Below are 18846 nucleotides of genomic sequence, written 5' to 3' on the forward strand. Positions count from 1 at the left end.
CCACAGGAAGGCAGGCAATCTGTTATTACTGAAAAGGCTAATTATATTCCATTTTAGAAAACAGCTGCTCTGCTGGCTACCACAGAGATCCAGATGTCACTCATTCCACAGGCATTTCCAATGACAGGACAGCGTGAAATAGGGTTATTACTTCCTAGGAAACCCTGAGTGTAGCACAGTCCACAGAAGCAAAGGCCATAGCATTGCCAGCATTTCTGGTGTGCAGGCTGCAGGTGGCCACAGAAAACCTCTGTACTAACTGAAATCCTAACACTCCCCAATCTAAAATTCAAAGGCCTATCTCAAGTCTAACTGTTGGCTTTAAATTGCAGAGCCAGAAAAATTGAACAACTAACCTTCAGGAGGAAGTATGAATTTAGTGATAGATCGTTTCTCTCATCATCTTGACAAGTAAACTACTTTCCAAATCTACTAATGGGCTTTAAGCCAAACTCCCACTTACTGAAGTATGCTCAAAAGGCAGACTGGGTCATGATGTCAGGATTTATGGTAATGTGGAGCAAAAGTGAGGTAGGAAATTGGTGATCACTAAACCACAAGGGCTTCAGTTACTGGCACTGACTGAGACTATGGAGAGGAAAAGGTCAAGGTGAGAGAGGTCTGAAAGAGCTGATTTTATTCTTGATACATGGGCTCTACTAACTTCACCATGATCGAGGAAGAGAAATTAAGAGAGAACACTCCTATTTACAGGAACTGTACCAAATTCCTGGTAAAGAATTTCATGTCGTCCCGAGAGATGTTCTCATGCTACAGTTGCATGAGGAACAAACCTCTTAGGAGAGCAAAGGGTACGTTTTCAGAACTCTTGGTTCAAATTTACTAGCATAAGTTACTTCTCTTGTGCAATTAGATGTCGTTTTATTTAATAGTCATGGGAAAAATTCATTTGGGACTAATAAGTTTTGAATATTTTTATAGGAGTCAATCAGTGATAAGACTTTCTGCTTTGATTTCGTATTTAATCTTTTGATATAATGACAACAATCCCAAAAATGGAGGAGAAGCACACAGCTGTTTAACGTAGGGCTTATTTTCCCCACTCTCTTTATAGCGTTGAGAGTGCCAGAGATGATAGCAATAACATCTGATTTGACTTGAGTGGCAATCTTTTCAATTTAATAACTCTGATGTCATCTTCTCTGTCATGCTGTCAAGTTTAATTCCCACTCATACCATAATTAATACTCTAGTGAAAACACTGCCGGATTTTAGTGCTCATACATACTTGTAAAGCTTTGCTCTTTTCAACTACAGTGAAAGCTTCTTCAGTGAACCAGGATAAATCAACCCCACCTAGAGTTTTATCAATTATAAACCATTGAACATGTCCACTTTACTCTGAAACTTTATTAACCTATGGCACGTTTAACATTTTAGTATCACTTTATTTTCCAAATGTTTTTAGAGATTCTTCTCAAACCATTCCACAGCAGGTAGGTAGTCTGGTTCTTAATTAAAACCTACAGAGGAAAAGTGACTTTCCCAAGATCAGAGTTATCCATTGTCCAATTAAGAATGAGCTGAAAACTGTGTTTCTCAGTCAACCGCCTCATTAAGATAAAGAGCATTTACAAGCACCTACCCTGTGGGCTCAAGCTAGCTAATAGGGGTTAATCATGTTCCAAAGTTTTGCACATTTTCCATCTACATATAGACAGGGGGTATCAGGATATTTTTAATTTTAGAAAGCCATCTTTCCTCCTGAGATTTATTTATTTCGAAGGTTAAAATGAAGGAGAGAAAATCAGTAGAGAATGAAATTCTGAGAAATTAGAGCGTGAGGCTATAGTTAGGAAGTCCAAAACAGAGCCTGGCTCTCAATGCTTATAGCTAGCTACATTGGGAGGGATACACAAGCCCTAAAATGTCTAGTTTAACAAAGGAAACAGAAGGCACAGAAGCCCGGCCAACTTTTTTTTTTTTTTTTAATTTCTTTATTGATTAAGGTGTCACATATTTGTCCTCCTCCCCACATTCCCATCCCACCCCTCTCCCCACGCATGCCCCAATCCCCTGTTGAACTTAACCGATGGATAGGCTTATATGCATGCATACAGGTCCTTTGGTTGAACTCTCCCCCTTCCCCCACCCTCCCCCTACCCCCCCTATCCTCCCTCTGAGGCCCGATAGTCCGATCGATGCCTCCTTGCTTCTGGTTCTGTTCTTGTTCCTCAGTCTATGTTGTTCATCATTTCCCCTAGATGAGCGAGATCATATGTCACTAGATATATAATAATAAGAACTGAATGTGAGACGAGCAATAATAGTTATGCTGACAGGCAAATGAATCAATCTGTAGCGAGCTTCCCCCTGGACCAACAGTTCTTTTGAGACCCAATTTCAATGTCCAGTAGTTCCTTATGTGTACATGTCAGCACTGACCCCTCAGCTCTGGATGGTGGACAAATGGTGGTAATGGAGGTCCGACTCCCTCTGGTTTGGTCTCGGCCGAACCCAGGGGCACGGCGTCACCCGGATTAAGGGGCACGTGGCCTCACCCATACCCAAGGGGCGCGTGGTCTCACCCGGGCCTGGGACCCAGCCTCACCCGGATGGATCCAGGGGCGCATGGCCTCACCCGGACCCAGGATCTGGCTTCACCCGTACCCAGGGACGCTTGGCCTCTCCCAGACCCAGGGCCACTTGGGCTCACCCGGGCCTAGGTGCACGAGGCCTCATCCGGATCCAGGGACGCATGGTCTCACCCGGACCCAGGGACACTTGGCCTCTCCCAGACCCAGGGGCACGTGGCCTCACCCGGGCCTAGGTGCACGAGGCCTCACCCGGATCCAGGGACACATGGTCTCACCCAGACCCAGGAACGTTTGGCCTCTCCCAGACCCAGGGCCACTTGGGCTCACCCGGGCCTAGGTGCACGAGGCCTCATCCGGCTCCAGGGACACATGGTCTCACCCGGACCCAGGGACGCTTGGCCTCTCCCAGACCCAGGGGCACGTGGCCTCACCCGGGCCTAGGTGCACGAGGCCTCATCCGGCTCCAGGGACACATGGTCGCACCCGGACCCAGGGACGCTTGGCCTCTCCCAGACCCAGGGCCACTTGGGCTCACCCGGGCCTAGGTGTACGAGGCCTCACCCGGATCCAGGGACACATGGTCTCACCCGGACCCAGGGACGCTTGGCCTCTTCCAGACCCAGGGCCACTTGGGCTCACCCGGGCCTAGGAGCACGAGGCCTCATCCGGCTCCAGGGACACATGGTCTCACCCGGACCCAGGGACGCTTGGCCTCTCCCAGACCCAGGGGCACGTGGCCTCACCCGGGCCTAGGTGCACGAGGCCTCATCCGGCTCCAGGGACACATGGTCGCACCCGGACCCAGGGACGCTTGGCCTCTCCCAGACCCAGGGCCACTTGGGCTCACCCGGGCCTAGGTGTACGAGGCCTCACCCGGATCCAGGGACACATGGTCTCACCCGGACCCAGGGACGCTTGGCCTCTCCCAGACCCAGGGCCACTTGGGCTCACCCGGGCCTAGGTGCACGAGGCCTCATCCGGATCCAGGGACGCATGGTCTCACCTGGACCCAGGGACGCTTGGCCTCTCCCAGACCCAGGGCCACTTGGGCTCACCCGGGCCTAGGTGCACGAGGCCTCATCCGGATCCAGGGACGCATGGTCTCACCTGGACCCAGGGACGCTTGGCCTCTCCCAGACCCAGGGCCACTTGGGCTCACCTGGGCCTAGGTGCACGAGGCCTCACCCGGATCCAGGGACACATGGTCTCACCCGGACCCAGGGAAGCTTGGCCTCTCCCAGACCCAGGGCCACTTGGGCTCACCCGGGCCTAGGTGCACGAGGCCTCACCCGGATCCAGGGACACATGGTTGCACCCGGACCCAGGGACGCTTGGCCTTTCCCAGACCCAGGGCCACTTGGGCTCACCCGGGCCTAGGTGCACGAGGCCTCACCCGGATCCAGGGACACATGGTCGCACCCGGACCCAGGGACGCTTGGCCTCTTCCAGACCCAGGGCCACTTGGGCTCACCCGGGCCTAGGTGCACGAGGCCTCACCCGGATCCAGGGACACATGGTCTCACCCGGACCCAGGGATGCTTGGCCTCTCCCAGACCCAGGGACACGTGGCCTCACCCGGGCCTAGGTGCACGAGGCCTCATACGGCTCCAGGGACACATGGTCGCACCTAGACCCAGGGACCCTTGGCCTCTCCCAGACCCAGGGCCACTTGGGCTCACCCGGGCCTAGATGCACGAGGCCTCACCCGGATCCAGGGACACATGGTCTCACCCGGACCCAGGGACACTTGGCCTCTTCCAGACCCAGGGCCACTTGGGCTCACCCGGGCCTAGGTGCACGAGGCCTCACCCGGATCCAGGGACACATGGTCTCACCCGGACCCAGGGATGCTTGGCCTCTCCCAGACCCAGGGGCACGTGGCCTCACCCGGGCCTAGGTGCACGAGGCCTCGTCCGGCTCCAGGGACACATGGTCGCACCCAGACCCAGGGACGCTTGGCCTCTCCCAGACCCAGGGCCACTTGGGCTCACCTGGGTCTAGGTGCACGCGGCCTCACCCGGATCCAGGGACACATGGTCTCACCCGGACCCAGGGACGCTTGGCCTCTCAGACCCCGGGGCACGTGACCTCACCCAGGCCTAGGTGCACGAGGTCTCACCCGGATCCAGGGACACATGGTCTCGCCTGGACCCAGGGGTGTGTGGGCTCTCCCAGACCCAGGGGCGCTTGGCCTCGCCCGGGCACGGGATCCAGCATCATCCGGGTCCAGGGGCACATGGCCTCACCCGGACCCGGAGTCCCGCCTCACCTGGACCCAGGGGCATGTGGCCTCACCTAGACCCAGGGACGTGAGGCCTCACTTATACCCAGAGGCGTGTGACCACACCCTAGCCCAGAGGTGCGCAACCCCGCCCGCACCCGGGTCTCAGCGGGGCCCCGTCTTCCCGATCCCAATTCCTGCCGGTCAATCCCCCCTCAGCAATTCCCCTGGCCATCCTTCCAGAGCTCCAGTATGGCTGCTGCAGAACTCGTCGGGCGGCGGCTCGGCGAAGCTCCGGTGCACCCGGTGCATGGCGGTGGGCCCGTCTGGCGTCGCTGCGTCTGCCCTTGGGTCTGCATCGGTGGCCGGTCGCCGAGCATGCGCACCTGGCCGCTTCCGGGGCGTTGAGATTCTTGACGGACTCGGAGGTCAGCAAGCGTGGAGTCTCCCACCCCATGTCTCATAGGGGCTCGTCTGTCCGTGCTTGGCTGCCAGTGGAGCCGTCCCCTGAGCCGGAGACCGCCGGGGGAACTGCGCCGAGCACGTTCCAGGCCGCTGTTGTATCGCCTGAGCCATAGTTCTTTTGTGTCGCCTGAGCCGTAGTTCTTAAAGTGTGGTCTTTGGGTCACCGGCATCAGCATCATCCCACATACCCATCTTTTATTCTAGTTGTAGAGCATCTACTCAGCCAGCCCTATGGTGGTCTTGGATGGTGTCTGCTCTGCTCTCTTGTCGTAGTCTCAAAGTTGTTGTGGTAGGCAACAATCAGGCTTCCGCCCTATGTCTCCATCTTGGTCCTCCTTTGTATAGTTAAGTCTTGATTGTTGTTGGTGTCACTGGGGGGGCTCTCTTTGTCTATAAAGGAAGAGTTGCTGTGCAGGAGACACGTTTATGGGCCGGGTCTTGGTGCAGCAAAGCTTTGGCGCTCACTGAATATTCCTGTTGAATGTGTCCCTTATGCACGTGGTTGAAATCTGGTGTCATCTCCCACAGACCACTAGATGCCCTCGTTTCTGGGTCTCCAATGGGGTGTAGATCAGCTACTGCCTTAGGCACTCAGCAAGGATTACAGCAAAAACTGTAGTTTCTTCCTCCTGTCTGAGTGGCCCTGGAGCAGTCCGACTAGAACAGCAGTTCATCTGGTCCGCTGCCAGAGAGCAGGCCACCCACATGCATAAGCCGTTGCTTGGGGCGCAGGTGTGCCTGCAAGACTTGCGGGGCAGGTCTTCAAAACGTGCGGGGCGGGTCCCAGTGCGGGGCGGGGTCTCAGGGCGCCAACAGGCCATGGTGTGGCGAGCCTCGATGGCTCTGAGTCTGGTCCTTCTGCCTCCCACGTATCTAAGTCCCCTCGTTCCGCACTCCAGCGCAGCAAACACTGATTGCTGGGCGCATCTCCGTAAGAGTCCCACCTCTCCCCGCAGGCATCTGGGTCTCCCGCGGTTCGCCAGAAGATGGATTTCAGGGTGATGGAGAGCTAATCTCCCCTAGGTTTGGAACAAAAGCCCCTTTCCCCCGCCACCAGCCAGACCCACGCGCCTCCACACCTCATCCCCTCCGATTTCGCTGGGTGCTAGGCAACAGAACAGCCTTTAACCTCCGCTGCCATCTTTTTCAAACTTCCCAATTTGTACTTCTTAATCCCTTCATTTCAGTCAACTCTACTGAAGTCTAGCGCCGCCGGGAGGTGCACGGAAAGGGCGCCCGGGCCTCCGTCCGGTACGCGGTGCGCGCGTCCCGCGGAACCAGGCGCGCGAGGGCCACGCGGCGGGGATGGGCGCTGGGCGGCCGCCGAGCTCCAGGCACCGCCATCGCCGCGTTCCGGGCATCGCCGCCGCGGCGTCCCCCCAATTTGTACTTCTTAATCCCTTGAATTCAGTCAACTCTACTGAAGTCTAGCGCCGCCGGGAGGTGCACGGAGAGGGCGCCCGGGCCTCCGTCCGGTGTGCGGGGCGCGCGGCCCGAGGCACCAGGTGCGCGGGGGCTGCGCGGCGGGGACGGGTGCTGGGAGGCCGCCGGGCTCCGGGCGCCGCCGCTGCGGCGGCGTCCCCAGCGTCCCGGGCCGGGCGGCCTGCGGGGGCGGCGGAGTTGCGAAAGTGAGTGAGTTTCCCAGGGTTTCGCCCGGAATGGGGTTCAGTGCAATCGGAGCCGGCGCTCAGCGCACTCCGGAGCCTTTATCTCCTTCCTGCCAGTGAACGCCGGCCAGGTCATCAGCCGCCCCTTCCTCTCCGGTTCCATCCTCCCCGCAGGCGCGTGTGCTCGTGTCTCCACCCGTTTCTCCATACCTTAGGCTTTTACGGCTTCCCCGACTGTCCCCGTGGCCTTCTCCTTCCCCCCAGCTGTGGGCATTTCAGTCCACCAACTTTCCTGTGGTTCTGGACGATGTCCGTTCTGACCTCTAGTTGTATTTTTGAAATTGTTGTGCCCGGCTGCAGGTTAGGTGTTTAACCTATGGCGCCATCTTGGTTCCTCCCTCCCGGCCAACTTTGTGCTAAGAATTCAAGGATGAAGGAAACAGGGAGCAAATGTCTGAAGTTTACACCTCAGGCTGTAGGATGGACAGTGCCTCTTGGATCGCTCACTAGCCACTCCAAAACCTCCCATGGTGAAATGTGAGGCTCGCAGTTTCTCCAAACTTAACTTCACCATGACTATTAAGTGCACAAACCAATATCTTTTATACTCCAAGCATGACAATGAGGAATGTTTCTTTGAAAAATCAGGGTAATTATTTCTTTACAATGGTGGTTAAGGTTTGTCCTCACTGGTTTTGCAGAAATGACTCCAAGTCAGGCCTTCATCAGTCTGTACCTGGATCTGGGCAACAGCCTCTTTGCTTATCTTCTTTTCTCTAGTCTTCCTCACTTCAATGTTTTTGCAACCCAGGACTTAGGCACCCCTTTCCAATACCTACACTTCCAGGTATTGGAAAGTACAGTGAGTGGAACCACCCCACTCCCACTTTCAGTCCAGGAAGTTCAGGTGTCAATGGCTCTATTCACCCCCTTCCAAGAGAAGCATGGATCTGGTCTAGCATATCTAAACCCAAAGCTCAATTCTAAGACATCCCCTGGGTTTCTGAGAAGTTTATGTAGGCCTGAAGCTTATGGTCACCAGATTTTTGTCATAAGAAGGGTACTTCCCTGAGAAAGGAGCTCTGATACAGAGATGGCAAGAAGGGGAGGATCCACAGCAGGCCCAAAGACTCGGACTTCAGTGATATGAGCCAATAAATTCTTTTCAGTTCCTCGAAGCTGAAATGATCCTGGCTGATACAAATCACACACACTTCTGACGTGACGTTTTTACTTGAAAGCTTGTCTAATGTGCTGTTTTGCTCAGGATTTTCACAATGTTTCCTCAAAATCCAAACTGGTCCATTCTTTCTTTCCAAATTCTCCTCTTTACAATTTGGTCCCTTTATCTCTAGATGTGCCAGTTTCTCTCTCCCTTGACCCCCAGTCCTGGCACAGTGCTGTCCTCAAAATCCCTTATCATCTCCTTTTGCCAAAAAAAAAAAAAAATTCTTTTGCATATTTAAATGCTGTTTTTAAAACTCATCCAAATTCTTCATTCTACTTCTCATAGGCACTTTTTCATTTCCTATATTCCATCAGTATGCACCTGTCAAGGCTCAGGGCAGGCTGTCCCCAAATATCCCATAATGGCATATTGATTACTTTGAACTAAAATTACTTGATAAGCAGCCAGTGCAGGAAGGACACATTGACCCTCCCCTGTCTCCTTAAATGCAGAAAATAAATCTCCCCTGTGAAAGATGCCCTCCTTGCTCCAAGGGGGTTAGAGTTAGAGAATCCAAGGCCAAAAAGCCTGTATAAACAAGCCTTGTCACTCTTTACTAATTTATTACCACAAGCCCTATGTCTGCTTAGATTCTTTAATAACATGCAGCCAAACATAAGCTTCTTTGTCCAGTCCATTAATCACAAACTTATTGTTTCATTTTCTAAAAAGTACAATACGCTGGCTGGTTCATCATTTCTCCCTGAACATCATTTATGTCTTCCACGTACATGAATTAAATTGGTTTTCTCTGGTCTTGTGTCAATTTTACTATTAGTTCAGCCATAAGAACTCAAGAGGAGTTGGGGGTTGGGGGGACTTCCTCTTCCCTGACACACCTGATGATAGGTTAATGTGATTTCCTCAACTAATTACTTAGTTTCCTTAATTAAATTATAAATGTCTTAAGAAAAGACCCATGAATTGTATAATGAGTGTTCTCAAAACTTTTAAAATTTATGATTCTCTTTTTGAAAACTAAAAAATTCTATACCTATTTTAATATTATCTGAAATTTCAAAACAAATTAAACACGGTTACCAAAACCAAGCTCAACATTTGGTATAATACTCAACATGCATTTTTAAACTCAAGTTGGCCAATAAATTTGGATTGTGTCCTCAAGACCAGTATTTCCCAAACTCAGGTGAACACCGGAATCACCTGAAAAGCTTAGGAAAACTCAGATTCCTGGGTCTTACCTCCAGAGCTTGTTTTTCAGTACGTGTAGGGCAGGTTGTAAGAATGTGTACTTCCGAAGTGATGCTGATACTCTGGTTTGAGGACCAGTTTGAAGCCATTGCCCTGGAAGCATGTCCCTTCTTCTCTCTACCCTATTTTCCAGGAGAGCATGATCATTGAGGTCTAGATCCAGCACTCCATCTCTGCCTTTCTATGACCATGAGAAGTTATAATATGAGGCAATAGAGCACAAGGCTCTAAGTATGAACTCTGTGGTCACACAGAATAGGTTACTATTCTAGATCTTCCATGTTGCTGGAAGGTCTTGATTTGGCAAATTCCTTACTCTCCCTAAGCTTCCATTCCCTAATATATAGCATGACACAATAATAAACTTACATACATCACAGATAAGGATTAAAAGTGAATTGCTTCTCACAATGTTCAGCACATAGTAAGTGCTCAGTAAATTCTGTTATTACTGGTGTTATTGCTGTTAACAACAGGAAGTCAATAGTCTTCTGATTTGCAGTCCAGGATTCTTTCAACTCAGCCACAATATCTCATTTATGAAGATACCTTTCATTATAGTACTGACCTCTAATATTATCCTTTTCAATGTCTCATTCTATTACTCTGTTATATTACAATGTTTAAGACTGCCTTAATTTGAGCAACTCATATTTATTTCATTATATCAGAAAATGATTTTTTTCCATCAGTCTAATTCAATTAAAACTCAAATTTTAGAAAGTTTGTGCATTAAAACCAATTGGACACTGGGCTAAAATAGCCTCATTTCCTCTCCCCGTGACAATTATGAATAGTTTTCCTACAAAATATATTGAGGCCTCCCATAGGCTCTATCTAGGAAATTCTCAACCATATTATCACCATTAAGGATGATTAATTGGGCATTTCACAGAAACACAAAAGCAAGAGGAGAACATGGTTAATTGTTTACTGCTCTCTTTCATTTACCTACATGAAGAGTGCAAGCTGGGTGGGAACTTACTCTTACTGTGGTCATGGAGTTTCTGAAGAGGCATCAACCATGTGCTCAAAAGCTTAAGTGAACCAGGGCAGAGAAGCAAGATGCTAAGGAAAACAGGAACCAAGAACTAAGAAGCAATTAACATTTTTTTCATGCTTCACTATAATTAGTCAGATCAAAGGGGACCTGGGCTTACAGCTTTCACCAGGCCCATATGACTTTCTGAGAAATTAACAAACAGCCTTGCATCAGGACTAATTGTTCACAGGCAGAATTTGTTTTCTTGTAAATCACTCCCTTGTGAATCCTTTACCAGTTGTTTCCAGTTTAAAGTGCTGCCCTTGAGAAAATGTGCAGAGGAGTGTTTGCTGCATGTTGTAGATTGCTCATGAACACCTCAAAACAACCCTGAAAGGTAGGCATTGTAGCTCCAGGTGACATGACTTGAACCAAGTAGTTCTTTGGTCACTGGGGAGGAGAAAGGCACAGTCGAAACCTAAACCTTTGGCTCAAGTACCTTATTCCAGCTGATGGATGTAAGAGCGAGGAGAATGAGGTACTAAGAGCTATGGGTCACAGTTCCCAGTGGAAGGAAAATGAGCAGTGTCAGCCCAGAAGTGAAAGTCACCACAGCAGAAGAATGAAGATGAAAATACAATCACAGATATACCTGAGTGGGAGGCAGAAAAAAACACTGAATCTATAAATGAGAGACCTCTAACTGGGTCTGACACATCTGTCTCCCTGGAAGACTCATTTCAGTTGTTTTCATCACAGCTGGAAAGCTGTGGAGCACCTCACTGGGAGATACTCCTCCTGTTCAGGAAGTATCAATGATGGCATGAATTCTTTAGCACTTTAAAGCGTAATTTTAGCCAGGCCGTAAGTCAGGGTGTGCACCTCCATGGGGCCATGTTGCTGTGTCCTGACAATACATTTAGAGGAGGTCCAGTAGCAAGGACGCCACAGCCACAAGAACCATTTCTGCGTTAAATTCTCCTACCACCAATCCTGAACTCACCCATCCTGCAACTAATTTGACAGTATTTCTTCCACTTGTTGACCATCAGATGGAGAATATAACAAGCCAAGATCTTCTATATGACCTTGATATAAATATATTTGATGAGATAAAGTTAATGCCTTTGGCTACACAAGAAGGTTTTGCTCCAATGGAAGTCTCTTGGTTTTTTGAAGAACTGGATTCTGATTCTGGGCTTTTCTTAAATCCAAGCCAAAGCGGCACCTCTGTTACCAAGTCTAATTCCTCTATGTGTGAAGAAGATGCTATAGGTTCTAAAAAGTGACTTCGAATCCCTTTCCCATCATGCCTTAGAAGGGGCGGTAGGAGGCTACTACTCAGAGCCCAGTAAGCTTTGTCACATGGATCGTAGGAGTGATTCTGGTTTTCCTGGGGACCTTGTATTTCAACACATATTCCATAACCACACTTACCACTTACAGCCAGGTGCACTAGAACCCACTTCTGAATCTTTTTCATGGCCTGGGAAGTCACAGATAAAAAGGAGTAGGTAGATACCTCAATGACACAGACAGAAACTTCAGCTATGATGAATGCTGTGCTAAAACTCTGCACATCCCCCTTTTCTGTAGCTGAAACTGTCTGGGTGCCTATAGATTCTTCAACAGCATGCTAAGGAGGTACTACCTGACAGATTTACAAGTGTCACTTATCCATGATACTAGACAAAAAGGAATAAATAAAGTTGCTGCTCAGAACTGTCATAAGCACAAATGGAACATAATTGATTCTAGAATATGATATATGTAACTTGCAAGCAAAGAAAGAAACCCTCAGGAGAGAGGGAGCCCAGTGTAATAAAACAGAAACTGCATAACATTTGCATAATATTTTTAGTAGTTAAGAGATGATGAAGATAGGCCAGTCAATCTAAACCAATATGCTCTTCAATGCAGCCATGACAAAAGTGTTTTGATTGTACCCTAGGAACTGGTGACCACAGGCCACAGCAAGGAAACCCAAAAGGAAGAGAAAAAGTGAGAGAAGAAATTGAAGATGGATTCCATTACTATGTATAAAGTAGTAATGTTCAGATGATGATGTATGGATCACAAACCATAGAAACTGCTTTAATAGTTAGCTCAAGTGTTATATAAGCATCTTTAAGTACTGCTACTTTTGAATCACTCAGGTAAGGCTACATTTTGAAGCTTATATGGACAGAAGTTCAGGACTTCAAGATCAGACTTGTGGGAAATCCTGGGAAAGCCACAACTTTTTTGTGAAGTCCTTCTGCATTATAAGCACAATTCATAAACATGTACAAAAAATAGGCCGGCATGAAAACTTGATATGACTATTCAGTCACTTTGGTAACCTTTTTTATTTTTTTTTTATTTTTTTTAGTAAGATGGTCACTTCAAAGAGAGCAAACACTGGATATAATTATTTTAAAAAGTATTTCAGGTTTTATGACTTGAAATGCAAGCTGGTCTTAACATATGTCTATTGATGTGTCTGTCCCAAGCACCTAGAACATTCTCATTTAGTTTATTCAGTTTGAATTATATAGTGAGCTTTTTCAAAAGCTATTTTATTTTAATCTTTATGAATACTTAAATTCATAAAGTATTTCTTTGAGGGAATAAATTTTATACTTGAATTTATAAAAATTAACTTTTCCCTGATATACAGAAATTCTAAGTAAATTTACCTTAGATAGTTTTCCTCCAAAATATCCACATGCAGGAATATAAGAAAATATCTAGCAAATAGGACAGCATCTTAGACTCAAGCCAAACTGAAGTCAATATAGTATGTTAAACTGATCAGGGAAATCCCCATTTGGATTTAGCAGCATGCATATGAAAAAACAATAACTATAAATGGCCAAGCTCTAAACCAAGGTATTAAAAACAAAACAAAAAAAATGAAGCTTTAAAATATTAGCGCGCATTGGCTTAAATGGCTGATAACCAAGACCTCTATGGTCACAGAAGGTTTTAGAGATAGAACAGAGCTATCTATGCACAGGGAAATAGAACTCCCTGTCAACTAAAGCCAGGCTATAGGGATGGCCTCACACTCATAACATTGATGTCTAGTAAAAAAAAAACTCACAGAGCTTAATGTGAAAACATTACAAACCAGAAAAGAACACAAACCAACAGTAGGGAAAGAGTCAGTAGATGAGCATAGACTCTATAAGAAACAACTGGAAATACTGCAACCATATGAAACAAGACTGTAAGAAGGAAGTGGATTTGAAAATGAACTAAAAAAATTAATCTCAGAAATAATGGCATTGAAATGAAAAGGAGTTATTAATATGAATACTGTTAGTCTAATGTTTAATTTTAAAATAAGAATCAAGGCTGTCAGATGTTATTTCTACCATAAGACTCATTTGCTTAACAATGTATAAATCTCAAGTTGGGTTGCAGAAATGCAGTGTTTTATAAGAGTGGATTTTATAATAAACTTTTTCTCCATTAAAAAAATATACATTTTACTCTTGTAGGTCTGTATGAAGCTAGGAAACAGAATATTTAAAAAGCTTCAAGTAATTCTTATTTGCATTGTTTGGTAAACCAATTGCAAAATTTAAGAGACCATCCCAGGGTAATAATCTCATTTCTGTCACAACTCATATATATGTCAGTCCCCCGCCCAGAACCCGGAGTGATTCCCAGTTTCACTCAGCATAACAGCAAGAATCCTTAAAATGGCCTACAAATACTATATGAGCTGGCCCACTCTTACTTCTTAGACACGAACACCCCCTCACTCATCCTTCTCCAGACACAGGCTCCTTGCCATTCCACAGACATGCCAGGAATTTCTGTCTTTGTGACTTGGCACTTGCTTGTTCCCTCTGCCTAGCACAATCTTCCCTTAAATATCCACATGGCCAACTCCCTCACCTCCTATATGTCTGCTTAGCAGCAGCTCAATAAAGTCTGCCCTGATCATCCTGTTTAAAACTTCAACCTTACCCCACTCCTTTAATTCCTAATACCCTTTACTACCCTTCTAACATGCCATTTAATTTATTTATCATGCTTATTATTAGCCTCTTCTCCTGCTACAGAGTAAGCACCATGAGGTCAGGGATCTTTGTTTGTTTGTCTGCTGATGTGTCTTTCCCAAGCATCTAGAACAGTACCAGGCATATCAATAAATGCATGTCAAATTAATTAATTAATGTAATTGGAACAAAACTTCATCCAACAATACTTAACTTTACTATGTCAATATTCTTTATTAGGTCAATCCAATTCTAGTCTATTCTATTAAAGTGTTGGCAGCAACTCACTACTTGATTAGTGAAAAGCACTGACACAATTAAAATTCTGCTGCTTGTTTGACAATAACTTGGTGGATGCCCATTTATGTCATCAGACCAATTTCTCACAATGTGCCATTTGATCAGTCAAATACAAAGAGCTTCCTCCAAAGGTTAACAACTGTAATAGGCCTGTACAAATGAGAAAGATGATAAAATTAGAAGTTTGGGCATATAATTCCTTTGCCAAAATTCTAATTTAGCTTTGAGGTTACACAGCAAAGTTGTAATAAATACATGAGTATACTAAACAATGCATGGGTGAGTCATCAAAAGGAATACTAACATGTTTCAAATTATATTAATTTAGTTACAGCAAAGAATAATGTTTTAAATAATGTTATAGTTTAACCAACATGTTTTGTGATTTCCTTTCAAAACTGTTCAAATGAAAGTACTGGTTTATTTTATATGAATAAATTCAGATGAACAACATTAATAGACCCAATATTATAACCAATTATTTGTAGTTATATCTTATGGGATCTTAAATATCCTTTCATCTTGGTTTGGCTTCATGCTTCAGAATGTACACTGTAAGCCTTTCCCTACTATGTTAGTTTTCTAGGGCTACCATAAAGAAGCACCACAAAGCTGGATCCCGGGTCCGGGTGAGGCCATGCGCCCCTGGATCCGGGTGAGGCTGGGTCCCGGGTCCGGGTGAGGCCACGCCCCTGGGTCCGGGAGAGGCCACGCGCCCCTGGGTCCAGGTGAGGCCACGCGCCCTTGGTCCGGGTGTAGCTGGATCCTGGGTCCGGGTGAGGCCGTGCGCCCCTGGATCTGGGTGAGGCTGGGTCCCAGGTCCAGGTGAGGCCGCGCCCCTGGGTCCAGGAGAGGCCACGCACCCCTGGGTCCGGGTGAGGGCACACGCACCTGGGTCCAGGTGAGGCTGGATCCCGGGACCGGGTGAGGCCACGCACCCCTGGGTCTGGGTGAGGCCACGCGCCCCGGGGCCCGGGTGATACTGGGTCCCAGGTCCAGGTGATGCCATGCGCCCCTGAGTCCGGGTGAAGCTGCGCCCCTGGGCCCGGGCGAGACCAAACCAGAGGGAGTCGGACCTGCATTACCACCATTTGTCCACCATCCAGAGCTGAAAAGTCAGTGCCAATATGTACACATAAGGAACTGGTGGACATTGAAATCGGGTCTCAAAAGAACTGTTGGTCCAGAAAGAAACTCACTACAGACTGATTCATTTGCCTGTCAGCATAACTATTATTGCTCGTCTCACATTCGGTTCTTATAAGTATATTTCTAGTAACATATGATCTCACTCATCTAGGAGAAATGATGAACAACATAGACTGATGAACAAGAACAGACCCAGAAACAAGGAGGCATCGATCGGACTGTCGGGCCTCAGAGGGAGGGTAGGGGAGGGTGGGGGTAGGGGGGAGAGATCAACCAAAGGACTTGTGTGCATGCATACAAGCCTAACCAATGGTTGGGGACAACAGTGGGGTGGGGGCATCCGTAGGGAGGGGTGGGGATGGGAATGGGGGGATGAGGACAAATATGTGACACCTTAATCAATAAATAAATTTAAAAATTAAAAAAAAAAAAGAAGCACCACAGACTGGGTAACTTAAAAAACATGAATTTATTTTCTCCCAGTTCTGGAGGCTAGAAGTCTGACATCAAGGTATTGGCAGGTTTGGTTTCCTCAGAAGCCTTTCTCCTTGGCTTATAGATGGCTTTCTTCTCCCTTGGTCTTTACATGGTCTTCCCTCTGTTTATGCCTGTCTCCTAATTCCTTATAAGAACACCATTCATATTGGATTAGGGCCAGTCTCATATCCTCATTTTAACTTGATTATCTCTTTAAAGAGCCTATCTCCAGGTCATATTCGGAGGTACTAGGGGTTAGGGCTTCAACATATGAATTTGAGGGAATATAATTCATCCCAAAACATCATATTCCTAATTCTAATACTTAAAACATACTCAGCAATAAGTACATTATTTTACATCCTTATCTGCTTTCATATATGTAACCAAAAGCTAAAAGAAAAATACAGTTTCATATTCAATGTGCATCACCTCCCTAAAATAAATAGAAATAAACTGGCTAAAATATAAATGAATTAATTTAAATTAATCCTATATAATAAAGAGCTAATATGCAAATGGTCATCACATCCTCACGCTGTCACACCATAATGGCTCAGACACTCAACACTGGGAAGAGAGGAATGGGGACCAGCCAGGCACAAATGAGCTTGCGAGAGAGGAATGGGGACCAGCCAGGCCGGGGTCTAGGAGAGGGACAAACCACTTGCCTTGTGGTCCTGGGTGCCTGTGGCTGTGGCCCAGGCGAAGCCACCCGCCCACAGTCCCTTGCGGCTGCAGCTGGCCCGGGCAAAGCCAGCCCAGGTGCTGGGTCCTGGGTGCCTGCGGCCGGTCAGAGGGAGGGAAGCCTGGGTCCTGGGTATGGGGCAAGGCAGAAATGGTTAGGGGTGATCAGGCCAGCAGGGGAGCAATTAGGGGTGATTAGGCAGGCAGGCAGAGGTGGTTAGGGGCGATCAGGCAGGCAGGTAGGCAAGTGGTCAGGAGCCAGCGGTCCCGGATTTCGAGAGGCAGTCGGACATTTCCCGAGGGGTCTCAGATTGGAGAGGGTGCAGGCCAGTCTCAGGGGTCCCCCCCCCCCCCCAATGTACAAATTTCATGCACCGGGCCTCTAGTTTAACTATAACTAAGATTTCCACTTTTTCTCATCAACTAGGGAGAATAAAAGAACTTATATTTTCCTCAAAGCTCAGGATTTCTTCCTAGATATTTCATTTAAGATTTACATAGGCATGTCCTTTTTTTTTAGGTTTACACAGACATGCCTTTTTTTTTTTTTTACCCCTAAACATTTTTTTTTTTTTCTGGGCACTGGTGTAAATTAAAAAGGGAGAGAAGAACATCATCCACCTGAGGGAGGACCAGTCAACCAATCTAGGAGGTAACATGAGGTTAAATTAATGGTTTGTGGTCAACCACATAAAGATGTTATCAACAGCAAACATGCTAGTGCCCAGCTAGTGTTGCTCAGTGGTTCAGTGGTTGAGCTGACCTTGAACCAGGAGGTCATGGTCCCAGTCAGGGCACATGCCTGGGTGGTGGGCTCCATCCCCAGTGGGGGCATGCAAGAGGCAGTCAATTGATGTCTCTCTCTCTCTCTTTCTCTCTCTCTATCTCTCCCTTTCTCTCTAAAATAAATTTTTAAAAAACATGCTAGTAATCACTGCTATTTCCACATTATATAGAATGGAATCTGAGTGGAATACAATTGTCAGTAGGCAGACTTGTGTCAAGTCAAACATTTCCTAAAAGCCTACTATGTATTCTATCTAATAAAAGAGTAATATGCAAATTGACTGTCACTCCAACACACAAGATGGCTGCCCCATGTGCTCAAAGATGGCTGCCCCATGTGGACACAAGATGGCTGCGACAAGATGGCCAGCAGGGGAGGGCAGTTAGGGGGTGATCAGGCCTGCAAGGGAGGGCAGTTGAGGGCGATCAGGCCAGCAGGGGAGGGCAGTTGGGAGGGACCAGGCCTGCAGGGGAGGGCAGTTGGGGGTGACCAGGCCAGCAGAGGAGGGCAGTTGGGGGTGACCAGGCCTGCAGAGAAGGGCAGTTGGGGGGACCAGGTTTGCATGGGAGGGCAGTTAGGGGCAATCAGGCTGGCAGGGGAGTGGTTAAGGGGTGATCAGGTTGGCAGGCAGAAGTGGTTAGGGGCAATCAGGAAGGCAGGCAGGCGAGCAGTTGGGAGCCAGCAGTCCTGGATTGTGAGAGGGATGTCTGACTGTCCGTTTAAACGGACAGTCGGACATCCCTCGAGGATTGGGCCTATCAGGATGGGGCCTAAACGGACAGTCGGACATCCCTCTAGGGGTCCCAGATTGGAGAGGGTGCAAGGCTGGGCTGAGGGACACACCCCCACCCCGTGCATGAATTTCATGCACCAGGCCTCTAGTATACATATAAGGAATTGTGCAAGACCCTTAGGGAGATTGAGAGAGAAACTACTTAAAGAAGTGAGGAATTTCTTTACTTGGTGAATGAAAGAATTAGTATAGATATAAGAGCTGTCCACAAAACTTGAAGGCTCTCAGGCAAAAGAAGGACTTGATTTATTCTCCGGCTCCAGAATGCAGAGTTTGATTAATTGGTTCAAACTGTGAAAGGTTGATTTCGCCTAAAAGACCAACTAATGGAATTATTCAGTAACACTGGGGTAGTGAGCTCCCTATCACTGAATATATTCTTTTTGTT

General features: G+C 47.5%; 1 protein-coding gene and 1 pseudogene across 1 annotated transcript in view; one reads left to right on the top strand and one right to left on the bottom strand.

The window, feature by feature from the left end:
• Positions 1 to 18846, bottom strand: part of LHFPL6 (LHFPL tetraspan subfamily member 6) — a 275595-nt gene that overhangs the window by 157820 nt on the left and 98929 nt on the right. The gene's annotated exons all lie outside the window — the stretch shown is intronic.
• Positions 650 to 12278, top strand: LOC129150066 (nuclear factor erythroid 2-related factor 3-like; annotated as a pseudogene).

Source organism: Eptesicus fuscus, chromosome 8 (assembly GCF_027574615.1).
Source record: "Eptesicus fuscus isolate TK198812 chromosome 8, DD_ASM_mEF_20220401, whole genome shotgun sequence".
NCBI lineage: Eukaryota > Metazoa > Chordata > Mammalia > Chiroptera > Vespertilionidae > Eptesicus > Eptesicus fuscus.